We start from the raw sequence: 11,596 nt of genomic DNA on the forward strand, positions 1-11,596 counted from the left end.
CCATGAAGTAGATTTTTCATTGAGATTGATAAGAAGAGAGTTCTAGAATCACTTCAATCTGGTTTAAACCCTACCATTCATTGGGCTTCCTTAATAATTTATCCATAGTATCTTTAAAATTATCTAGACCATTAATTTCTAATTGATTAGGATGCCTAATTAACTTCAAATCGAGACAAAATTTATATACACAAAGCTAATTATTTCTAACTATAGTTGAGGACTTAATTAGATTAATTATTCTCTCCTTCAACTTAATTTTCATTATCCTCAATAGAAGAAGAGAATCATAATAAAACATAATAGGGAAGGATACTACCTGAGTTCGATATGTGCATTTATTGTTGAGAGACCCTTCCTTGTTGGGTGTGGTGTGTTCTTAACTCCAGCTGGCATGAACATGGCTCTCCCCCAACTTAACTAGTAGCATCACTTATCTACTCCATTGTAGAGATTCAACTTGACTAATCTCTTCCTAGAGATTCTTAAAAAATAAAAAAAACTAAAAAAAAAATCGTATAAACTAGGTTGTCTCCCAACAAGTACTAAGTTTAACGTCTTCAGCTGGACACTATGAGAGAGTCCCACCTATAATTAACTTGGGTACATCCCTCAATATTTCAAAAAGACAAGACCAATCAGGAGGCCTTATCATCATGGCAGAAAAATATTCGTGGAATGCTCTATAACGATTAGCCTGAACCAATAAAATATACTTGACAAGCACACAATACCAAGGATTAACAATATTCTCATAATTTTTTTGATGATCAGGATGGGATTATATTTGTTGAACCAAGATTAGGGATGGTAGTTTAAGAGTTTCTTCAATTATAACTTGATCTACTCTAATCTCTGTCTCGAATATATTATATTTTGATAAAATCTTTTTTGATCTATAGTATGGTATTTTTTTAAATTAATATTAAATTTATCTCTATATATTGTAGAAAGATTTTGGAGACAGTCTCCGAAAGTAATACCAACTACTGAGTAGTTCTCTTCCTTCCCTTATTAAGATAAAGTTTTTCTTTTAAGATAAGTCTGCCATTTTAAGACAAGGACTTAGGAAGAAAATTAGGAAGGACAAATATAGAGGAAGAAAGAGAAAGAAAGAGATTAATAATCTATTATTAAGATATTATTTTCATTATTTTTCTTACTATCTTTTATTTTTTATTAGAATAATGATGTCAAAATTGCAACCACTCTAATTGATGGCTGGTTTAAAATTGTTGCAACATGTCACATAAGAATGGTTGGTTCAAGTTTTTTTGATCCTTTGAAATGTATAATTATTAGATGGACTATGTCCTTTAGGCTAGTCTAATAGTTATCTACCACATTATCCCTCCTCTTCAAACAATTCAAAATCATATTAGGATGCCTATTATCTATTGTATATGTACTCTGGGATTAAGAATGGTGCATTAGTCCATGTAATAATTTCTCTCTTGAAATAGTAAGATACTAAGAGTCTAAGACCTAAGTTAAAGTAAGTAAATAATACTTTTAAAGAGAAAATAAAGCATGAACTCTCAGAAGAATAAATGAGAAGGGGATAAAAAGATTAAAATATATTTTAAAAATAAAAAAATCCTAAACCTAGAAATGGATAGATAATTGGATGTAATAATATAATAAATAATTAAAATAAATTTTATTAACTATAAAATCTTTGAAAATTATAAAAATATATTTTAGAAATTAAAAAACCCTAAGCATAGAAATGGGTAGATAATTGGATATAATAAATATAATAAATAATTAAAATAAATATTATTAATTATAAAATATTGAAATTATAAAAATATATTTTAATTATAAAAAATTCTAAATCTAGAAAAGTGTAGATAATTGAATGCACTATAAAGGCATAAACAACTTAAATCTAATTTCTAGTTATTTTTGATGAAGTTTAGTATGTATGCAAAATAATAAGAATAAATTATGATTATTCATTAGATAATTATTCAAAAAGTTTGAACAATTAATGAAAATAATGAATATAAATAGTATAAATATCCAAGTATTTTTTATCAAAATTTTAATAAATTTTAATTATTATGTAATATGAATTAAAAAAAATTAAAAAGTTATAATAAGTTGGATATGTATGAATATAGCATATGCAACATAAATCTAATTTTTAGGTACTCATATTATTAATATTATAAATTTTATAAACTAGATGGATCCTGATAGCATTTTGGTAGCATTTTGAAAAAATAGGGAAAGACCGGCATCAATGGAATGTAATTATTATAGATCAAAAATTAGATGTGGAGTCATCCAATTGAAGCAACAATTAGTGGATGGCTTCAGTGATGTTAAGAAGTGTCCAAAGGTACCTATAGAGATTCAAGTGATAGTAAGAGACCATCTACAAAAAGAAAAGAAGATGAAGATAGCACCCAAAGCTTGAAGAAAGTATTTAATCATTGGACATCTCAATCATATGTTCACATAAACTTGGACGATGATGATGATTATTTGATTTATATGATTTAGAGTCAGATCATCTACAAGAGACTATTCGGACCTCTCGACAGGACCAGTGGCAACATAAGGAGGTATTGAGATATATAGAATAGTTTGGATGCTCTCAATTTGAGAAGGATGGTGGCTCTGGTGTAGTAGAAGGATAATGTTCATAATTACAGTTTGCTGGGTTAGAGAGGAGTCAGTCCATAAGGATGGAATAATCTTCAATCAAATCTTTATTTGGTGCATTTGAGAAGAAACTAAAGAAGAGCTCAAGAGGTCCTAGTATCCATGATCTAGATCCTACAACATATCTAGATCCAGAGTTAAAGCAGTCGAGAATTGGTGATTATATAAATAAGGACAAGAGAAAATAAATAGGAAGGGCAATTTCTAATTGATTCACTTTAGCTATATTTTGGCATGGGTAGCAGCAAATACATATTTTCGATCGATGATCAGTTACTGTACAAAAAGTCAATCAAGGTATTGATTCTTTTACACCCTATGAGATATATGGACCATATTTGCAGTAGCAAGTCACAAATATTAAATCCTAGATTGAGAGGTATAAAAAAGAGTAGAACACTTATTAGGTGATATTGATGTGTGATGGTTTGTTTGGATCTACTAAGGGGAGCATTATTAACTTTTTAGTCTATTATGATAGGATGACTATCTTTCATACTTCAATTGATGCTTCAGACAAAATATATGATCTAATTATATTTTGGGCTTGATGAGGGATATAGTTGATGAGATTGGTTAAGAGTATATCATCCAAGTGGTCACAAATAGAGGCAAACTACATGAAAGCAAGAAAGGAGCTAATGCTGGAAAAGTGATGAGCTAATGATGAAGATTATTGGGCAGCTACCTGATGCAGCCTAGGCCACGTTTTGATGAAAAGAGAAAGAAGACATATAAAAAAAGAAAATAGCAAAAGAGAGAAGAAACTCTTTTCTCTGAAGTTTTGATTTAATAATCACAAAATAAACTAAACTCTTGTTACAATGTTAGCCAAAGGGACCTTATTTATAGAGTAAAAGTTCTAACCTAATAGCAAAAGGACTTTGAAACAAAATAAGAAAAAGATTAATATAAGAATTGAAACTTCAAATTTAACTAGGATTCTTCTGGACTCTCATTGATCTATCAAATAATAGAATTATATTTCAAAATTTGGGGTGGTAATGAAGTGCCAACCTCATAGAGTGCAAAAAGAACTTTTCGAAATGTGTTCATAGTAGTGATTCTGACATCGGATGAGAAAGTTGTGATCATTCTAGCTTACCAGTATTATAATTAATAGAGCCAGATGCAATCAGCTTGGTTTCTTTACCTTTTGGCTCTGTTTCTTCAAATCATGATTTGCACCAACCAAGACGTCTATGTCACTACCTAAGATAAAATCTATAGTAGACAATACATAAGTAGTATTAGAATACATTTACAATCATATGTTAATACTTGTTCCTATGAGAAAATATGTATAAGGAAAGCTGTGTAGACTAGGATTGACAAGATTTGTCAATAATTATATAGCATTGAAGAGCTTTCTTAATGATAAGCTGGTTTGAGGGCCATATGACTTTTGATGAATGGAGGACTTCAAATATGTAAGGACCAATGATGGACGATGTCTTTAGGGTATTATATTAAGTAATGATTTTTGGGATAGCTTCTCTGAGGTGGTTAAGGCAATAGAGCCCTTACATGTAATGATATAGATAATAGATACTAAGAAGTTCCTTAGATGGGCTATGTATATCTCAAGATATCTACCTGCAAAAAGAGACTATAAAAGCAGTAGGATAGAAGAAAGCAACATCATATTTATGTATCATTAAGCACAGATGGACACTCAAATGGAGAATAAATTTCACTTAGTAGATAAATTTGTTTGAATCTCAACTCTCACTTATCCTTTATCGAATAAGCTATGAATGTCTTTGCTCTTATTTAATATTATTTTTATTTCTCATACAGCTTACTACTTAAATCTTAAATATCAGTATGACTATAATATTACTTAGTTGAAGATCTTCTAATGGCCTTAAGGAATGTGGTGTATAGGCTAGAAAGTAATTTGGACTTATTGGTGTATTTTTGAACTATATTAATTTATTAAAATTAAATAAGCTTCAATGAGAAGTGTATATTGATTGGGCCAGAAAAAATTATTTCAAGAGAAAAAAAAGCTTTGGAGAATAAGGAGTATATAGATCCATATCTAAAATATCATCAGATATAATATGAAACTATTTTTTATTATCTTTGCATTTATTATAGCTGAGGATTTAACATTTATATATCTATGTATTATTTGAATGCAGGGGAGTGGTGTGTCTACTTACATTTGCATAAAATCAAAGAAAGAATGCCATTTGAATCCTGTCATAGATGATCTTATTAAGTGGATACCAGTATAATTGGAATACATTTATCTTGATCCACATGAAAATCAAAAATCACCTAACCTCATAAAAGTTGAGAGATTTGATTTTCTGTTCACTATAATATGTGATTAAAGTTCAAGTATGTCAATGAGAGGAAAGAGTCTATAGATGACCCATTCGAAGAAGACATTGTTTATGATGAGGAGGATTCTATGTTGCGTTGGCTTGCATATTAGGAAGCATGGGATCCATTAGTGTTGGATGAGTCAGGAGACCCCCCTCAACAATACAAAATAATAGCACATGATGCAGGGGTACAAAATATGGACCAATGGGTGAGCTCTCATTTATCCCCTTATTTAGAGTGAAATGCGAGATACTCATGGAGATGATGATGGATCTGGTAGCAGGTAATTTGAAGATTTGATCAATGATTTGATTATAGAATATTTAGTTTAAGACATCAAATAAGGATTTTCAGAAATAGCCAGGCATTGGGATCAATAGTAGAGGTAGGGTAAGTAACAAGTAAATGCCAGTCAAAGCCCAAGAGGGAGTTAGAGAGTTGTGATTAAAAAGAGATATAGAAAGTCCAAATCAAACAAAAAGGCAACAATTGATCTAGTAGAGGTAATTGATGATGTGTAGATTCGAGATGATGATAGTGCAGATTCGAGATGATGATAGTGAGACACCCAAGCACTACTACAAGATAAGACTACAACAGTGGTTTAGAACTGCTGCCATAGCCTAAAAGATTGCTATCATAGCTTATGGCAGTGGTTTTACAACCGTTGTCACTGTCACTATCACCATAGGTATATGGCAGTAATTGTTACAGTGGTTACAGTAACCACTACATATATGGGTATAGCAGTGGTTATTAAAACTGCTAAAATTGGATCTATCATAGCAGTAAATACAGCAATTGGTAAACCATTGCTACAACATTTATATCAATGATTTCTAAACCACTGCTATAAAGTCTACAGCAGCGGTTCTAAACCACTGCTATAGCTTCTACAGCAGCAATTTAAATATCTAGCAGTGGTTAGAAAACTGCTACTATAACTGTTATCGTAGATTATGATAGCGGTTATTGAACTGCTGCCATAGATTATGCAGCGATTGGCACAGATATATGGCAGTAGTTGGCATGGATACGACAGTGATTATGCAACCACTGCTGTAGACTAATGAATAGAAAAAATATAAATTTATCTTTTTTTTATCTTTTTTTACCTATAAATGTAGTTCAATATATAATTACTCAAATTAAAACTTGAAAGAACCAAAAAATTCATATAAAACTTAATAATAATGCAAAAATATGTTTTAAATACTCAAATTTTATTGTTGATCAAATTATATTATAATATTTTTTAAATAAAAATAAAATATATTAAAAATCTGTTAAATCTAAAGCCTCATTTTCAAGCATCTCGTCATCATCGGAGAGGCTGGAGCAGGAGCTGGAGCAGAAATACTGGCCAACATATCCCGAATGCTTGAAAAATTAACTCCAAAATGAGCGGAGAGCTATGTCACCATTGCGGACATGACGCTCTGTAGCTAAGATGCATGCTCCTCAGTTTGAGATGCACGCTCTTGAGCCTAAGCTGCCTGTACCAAGGCCTGTCAAGCTGCTCCCAGCTGATGACCCCAAAAGCATATGAGAAGACACTTGCCTCAGACTAATAGCTCGTCGATATATATCCAAGCTGCAAAGAATCCTTTCAAAGTGCTCAGTTCCCAAGATCTGAGACAGATGGTCACGGGGGCCAAGGGTGTCTAGGCCCTTGCTCGCAAACATATCTAACTACTCTTATAATTACAAATTCAAATAAAATCTCATAAGAAATGCTATAATACTAGTCATACTAATCATACTCTAGTTATTATTTATAAAAATCCTTCCAATTGCGGTGTTCATTGACCGCCCTTCTTGTCCATACGGTGGATCGGAAGATGGTGCTACAAGTGGGCATCATCCCCTTTCTCGTCAGCTATAACAATCAATCAGCTTATTAGAAATATATAAAAAAATAATAATTCAATATAAACTAAAGGTTAGAATTCATTATCTCTTTATGCACTCGATCGACTATAGACTCACGGTTGAGAGTGTGCTTATACTCCTGAATAGTCCGATTCTCTCGATTATGATTAGAGATAGCCTAAAAATATTTAAATTATATAATTAAAATTAAATATAATTATCAGTATAATAAAAAATTTACAAGTTATAAATTAAACCTAAAATTTTTGGCTCCTCCAATGCCTGACCATCCTCTCCCACGACTTGGGGGACAGTCCTAGATCTGAGGAATAAGCTCCTCCTCGATGTCCCTATGGTGGTCTAGTCACCCTATGTGAGCTTGACCTTGTAGTTCCAATAAACTCTCCAATCTTCTGTAATCAGGTATCTCGAGCCCTCTCATGATCTGAAAGTCATATCTCCTCTGCACAAAGTTATCAGAAGTTAGTCACGAAATTATTCTAATCAAATATAGTGTAAACATATCACATGTATATATATAATTAAGATATACTTATTCAAATCTCCTCCCACACTCGGTCCTTGATACTAGCATCTATCAATCACCAGTCTATGGACAGTACAGGAATAATGTCGAACCACCTCACAAATCTCTGAAAAAGGAATGCATCTTCCGTGCGATCTTCCTACATGCTCTCCTCCTGATTGTACTCCATCATGACTTGATGTTGGTGATTTCACACATGCGGCATGCATATGGGACCGTGAAATATCTTACTGGATGATGCACCTGCAATGAATATATTATGAATATATAAGGGTATGCAATAACTATACAAAAAATAAATAAATAAATAATTGACATAATGAAAACCTACTCTTACTGGGATCATGCAACGTAGATGCCGGTGGAGCCTTGTCGGTGGGTGGAGTATATGTCAGAGATGTGGCTGCTGGTGGAGGCTCAGATGTCGGTGGTGCCTATGAAGCTGAAGCTGATGCTGATGCTGAGGTGGATGGGGTATGCTCTGACAGTGGCTCAAATGCGGAGTTTTGCATAGCCCGCCAAGGGGTGGGGGTGAAAGCTAGATGGCATTTTGGTGCCATCATGACTTGCAATGCTAATGAACATTAACCAATATAATATGTTGTTGAACAATAATATTAGTAGAACATCAATAAATAACTAATATTTATACCAAGATATTAACTCATCGCCTAGTGGCATCTATAATATGGATATTACCATGCTCTGGATAAATGTATCTGGGACCTCGACAACACTAGATAAGTTTTGTCTTAGAGGAACACTTTGCATGCATTGTCCAATATCATCATCAATCTTGATATCATCAAAGATATGCCTAGCATCTCTAACTCGTCCAGAATCCAATGGCATAGAACCCACGAATGATACAGAACCCATCGGCACCGGCCAGAACCCAATGGCCCAGAACCTGACGGCACACCCACAGCCACTGACAAGGCCCAGAACCCACCAATGGGGTTTTCTTTAAATATTATTATGACATAATTATTATGATATATATAATTATAAAAATAATATGTAAAAAGAGGCTCAGATTCACTTTTAATCATGCATTGCAACGTTACTTTCAGTATCCGTATAAGTAAACCAACTTGGCTGTGAACAGTTACCCACTAAATAGCCGTAGACCATCCAAGATCACATTGCCATTTGGAATTGTTAAAATATTTATAGAAGAAGAGAAAAAATAAGAGAGAAATGTCACTAAAATCATACTAAGAATTAACCATTTTCGGCCCAAAATCATTACAGCCTCTTTATAAAAAAAAATTTTCATAAAGTGGCACAGCATGAAACCCATTGGCACGGTCCAGAATCTATCGGCACAGCCCAAAACCCGATGGTCTAAAACCCACCACACAGTCCAAAACCATCGGCTCAGCCTAAAATCCGACACTTCGAAACCCACCAGCACAGCCCAAAATCTACCGCATGGCCCAAAACCTACTGGCATGATCTAAAACCCACCAGTCTGGCCCAAAATCTGATAGCCCAGAACCCCGACATGGTCCAGAACTCGATGGCATAGCCCACAGCCGCCGGCAAGGCCTAGAACTCATCGACGGTAGTTTTTTTAAATATTATTATGACATAATTATTATGATATAATTATCATGACATAATTATTATTAAATATATTATGATATAAAAATAAATATAATTATAAAAATAATATGACATAAAATAAAAAAAATAAAAATCATACCTCCAACTAGGGGAGGGGGTCGCCAACAGCAGCACTAGAGGAAAGGGATGACAACAGGGCACGATGCAGGGCCAAATGGGGCCAGATCAAAGGTGGCCGAGGCCGAGGGAGGCAGGGGTGGGGCCAAAGGGGGTCAGTGGTGGGGTTGAGGGAAGAGGGAGGTAGGGTCGGGGTTCGAGAAGGTGGGGCGGAGAAGAGGAAGGCGAGGTGAGGAAAGTCAGGGTCGAGGGAGGTGGGGCCGAGGGAAGGGGAGGCAGGGCTGATGAAGGCCAGGGCCAAGGGAGACAGGGCTGGGGGAAGAGAGAGGTAGGGCATGGGGCTAGGGAGATCAGGGAAGAGGGAGCCATGGTGGTGCTAGAGAAGGGGGGGTGGCGGGCAGAATGGCGGTGGAGAGGGTAGGGCTCGGGTAGAGAGGAGGAAAATCAAAATACTAATGCGAAATGAAGAAAAGGGGGTGGGTTAGAAAAAAGACCTAACCTATGGTAGTGATTTTAAAAACACTACCATATGCTATGCATAATCACTGCCATATGTGACCTATGGTAGCGGTTATGCATAACCGCTGCAATAGAAACATATGGCAGCGGCTATGAATAACCGCTACCATAGATAGAATATAAATTTTATATTTTTTTTGAATATGATATAATTTTAAAATTTAAAGTTCATCTTCATCATTCATTATTTAAGTAATTATCATTAGAGTATCATCACAAAAAATTATCTCGATTGATAATCCTAACTATGTTGATCAATAAAATTTGATTTTGATGTCACAAATGATCGCATGATGATTAGATAGATAGAGACCATCGATGGATTCAAAAATTTATAATGATGATCTCGATGGTTTTTATAGCATACTATCAAAATTTTACTTCAATTTGACATCATTATCATGATCAATTTAGTATGGGATGATTTTGGCCGTAAAAAAAAAATAAGTAATCAAAAGGCCAAATGGCATTCGATTATAAGATGATTATTTAAATAAATAATTTTTAATACTATTTTAATTATTTATATGATGGTAATCATAAAATTCAAATCGTGTGTATATGAACGATCTAAAATTATATCTCTTGATACTCATTCTTAAAGTCTTTAAATAATTATACTTATATTTTTGTAAGATCTACTTAATATTGATGGTTCATATAGGTATGGTTTAAATTTTATGATCATCACTGTATAAATAATTAAATAGTAGTAAAGATTATTTATCTAAAAAATCATCTTATAATCGGATGCCATTTGGCCTTTTCATCACTCATTTTTCATTTAACGATTGAAATCATCTCATGCTAAATTAATCATGATAATGATATTTGATTAAAATAAAATTTTAATAATATACTATAAATATTATTAATAATATTTAAATTAATAATACTATACTATAAATAAATAATTTTTAATAATATACTATAAATATTATTAATAATATGCTAAATTAATAATACTATACTATCAATATCATCAAGATTATCATTGTAAATTTTTGGATCTATCAATGGTCTCTATCTATCAGATCATCATGTAGTCATTAATGACTATCAAAATCAAATTTTATTGATCGACATGGCTAGGGCTATCAGATCACGATAGTTTTTTGTAACCATACTCTAACAATAATTATTTAGATAATGAATGATAAAAATAGATTTTAAATTTTAAATTATATCATATTCAGAGAAAAATATGAAAAAAATTTACATTCAGCCTATATAGTAGCGGTTGCACTAAACCATTGCTATAATAAGTTGTAGCAACGGTTATTATTAACCACTGCCATAGATTTGACCTATAGCAGTAGCGGTTACACCTAACCACTATCATAAGTTAGAGATATGGCAATGGTTACTATAATTGCTACCATATGTCGAATCTATAGAAGCAGCTACACATAACCGCTGCTATAGGTCAAACCTATGGTAGCGGTTATTTATAACCACTGCTATATCTCCAATCTATAGCCATGGTTAGTCAATAGCTGTAATATCTAAAATCTATTGCAGTGGCTATTTTGTAACCACTATAATAGATTTGGACTAGATCGCAGTTATTTTTAACTACTGCAATAGATAGTTTATGGTAGCGGTTACTTATAACCACTGCCATATGTCCTACATATGGCAGCAGTTATAAATAACTGTTGCTATACTTGTTATGGCAGTAATTTTTGAACCGTTGACGCAGTAAGTGCTGTCATAGGCCTGTTTTATAGTAGTGAAGTCTTCAGATTATAGATTGCCTAGATTATCTCATAATAATAGCAATGATGATAATGATAGTAAGAGTGATAAAGGATCCAATGATCATGATGGTTAGGATAAAGGAGAAGGTGAAACATATAGGAATAGTCCTTTTACTGAAGATGGATATTTCTTCTATGGTACATAGGATCAGGACCATGGAGCTAGATCCAGATCTAGATATCAAAATAAGGAGTTGCTAGC

This window comes from Elaeis guineensis, chromosome 8 (assembly GCF_000442705.2).
Source record: "Elaeis guineensis isolate ETL-2024a chromosome 8, EG11, whole genome shotgun sequence".
Taxonomy (NCBI): Eukaryota; Viridiplantae; Streptophyta; class Magnoliopsida; order Arecales; family Arecaceae; genus Elaeis; species Elaeis guineensis.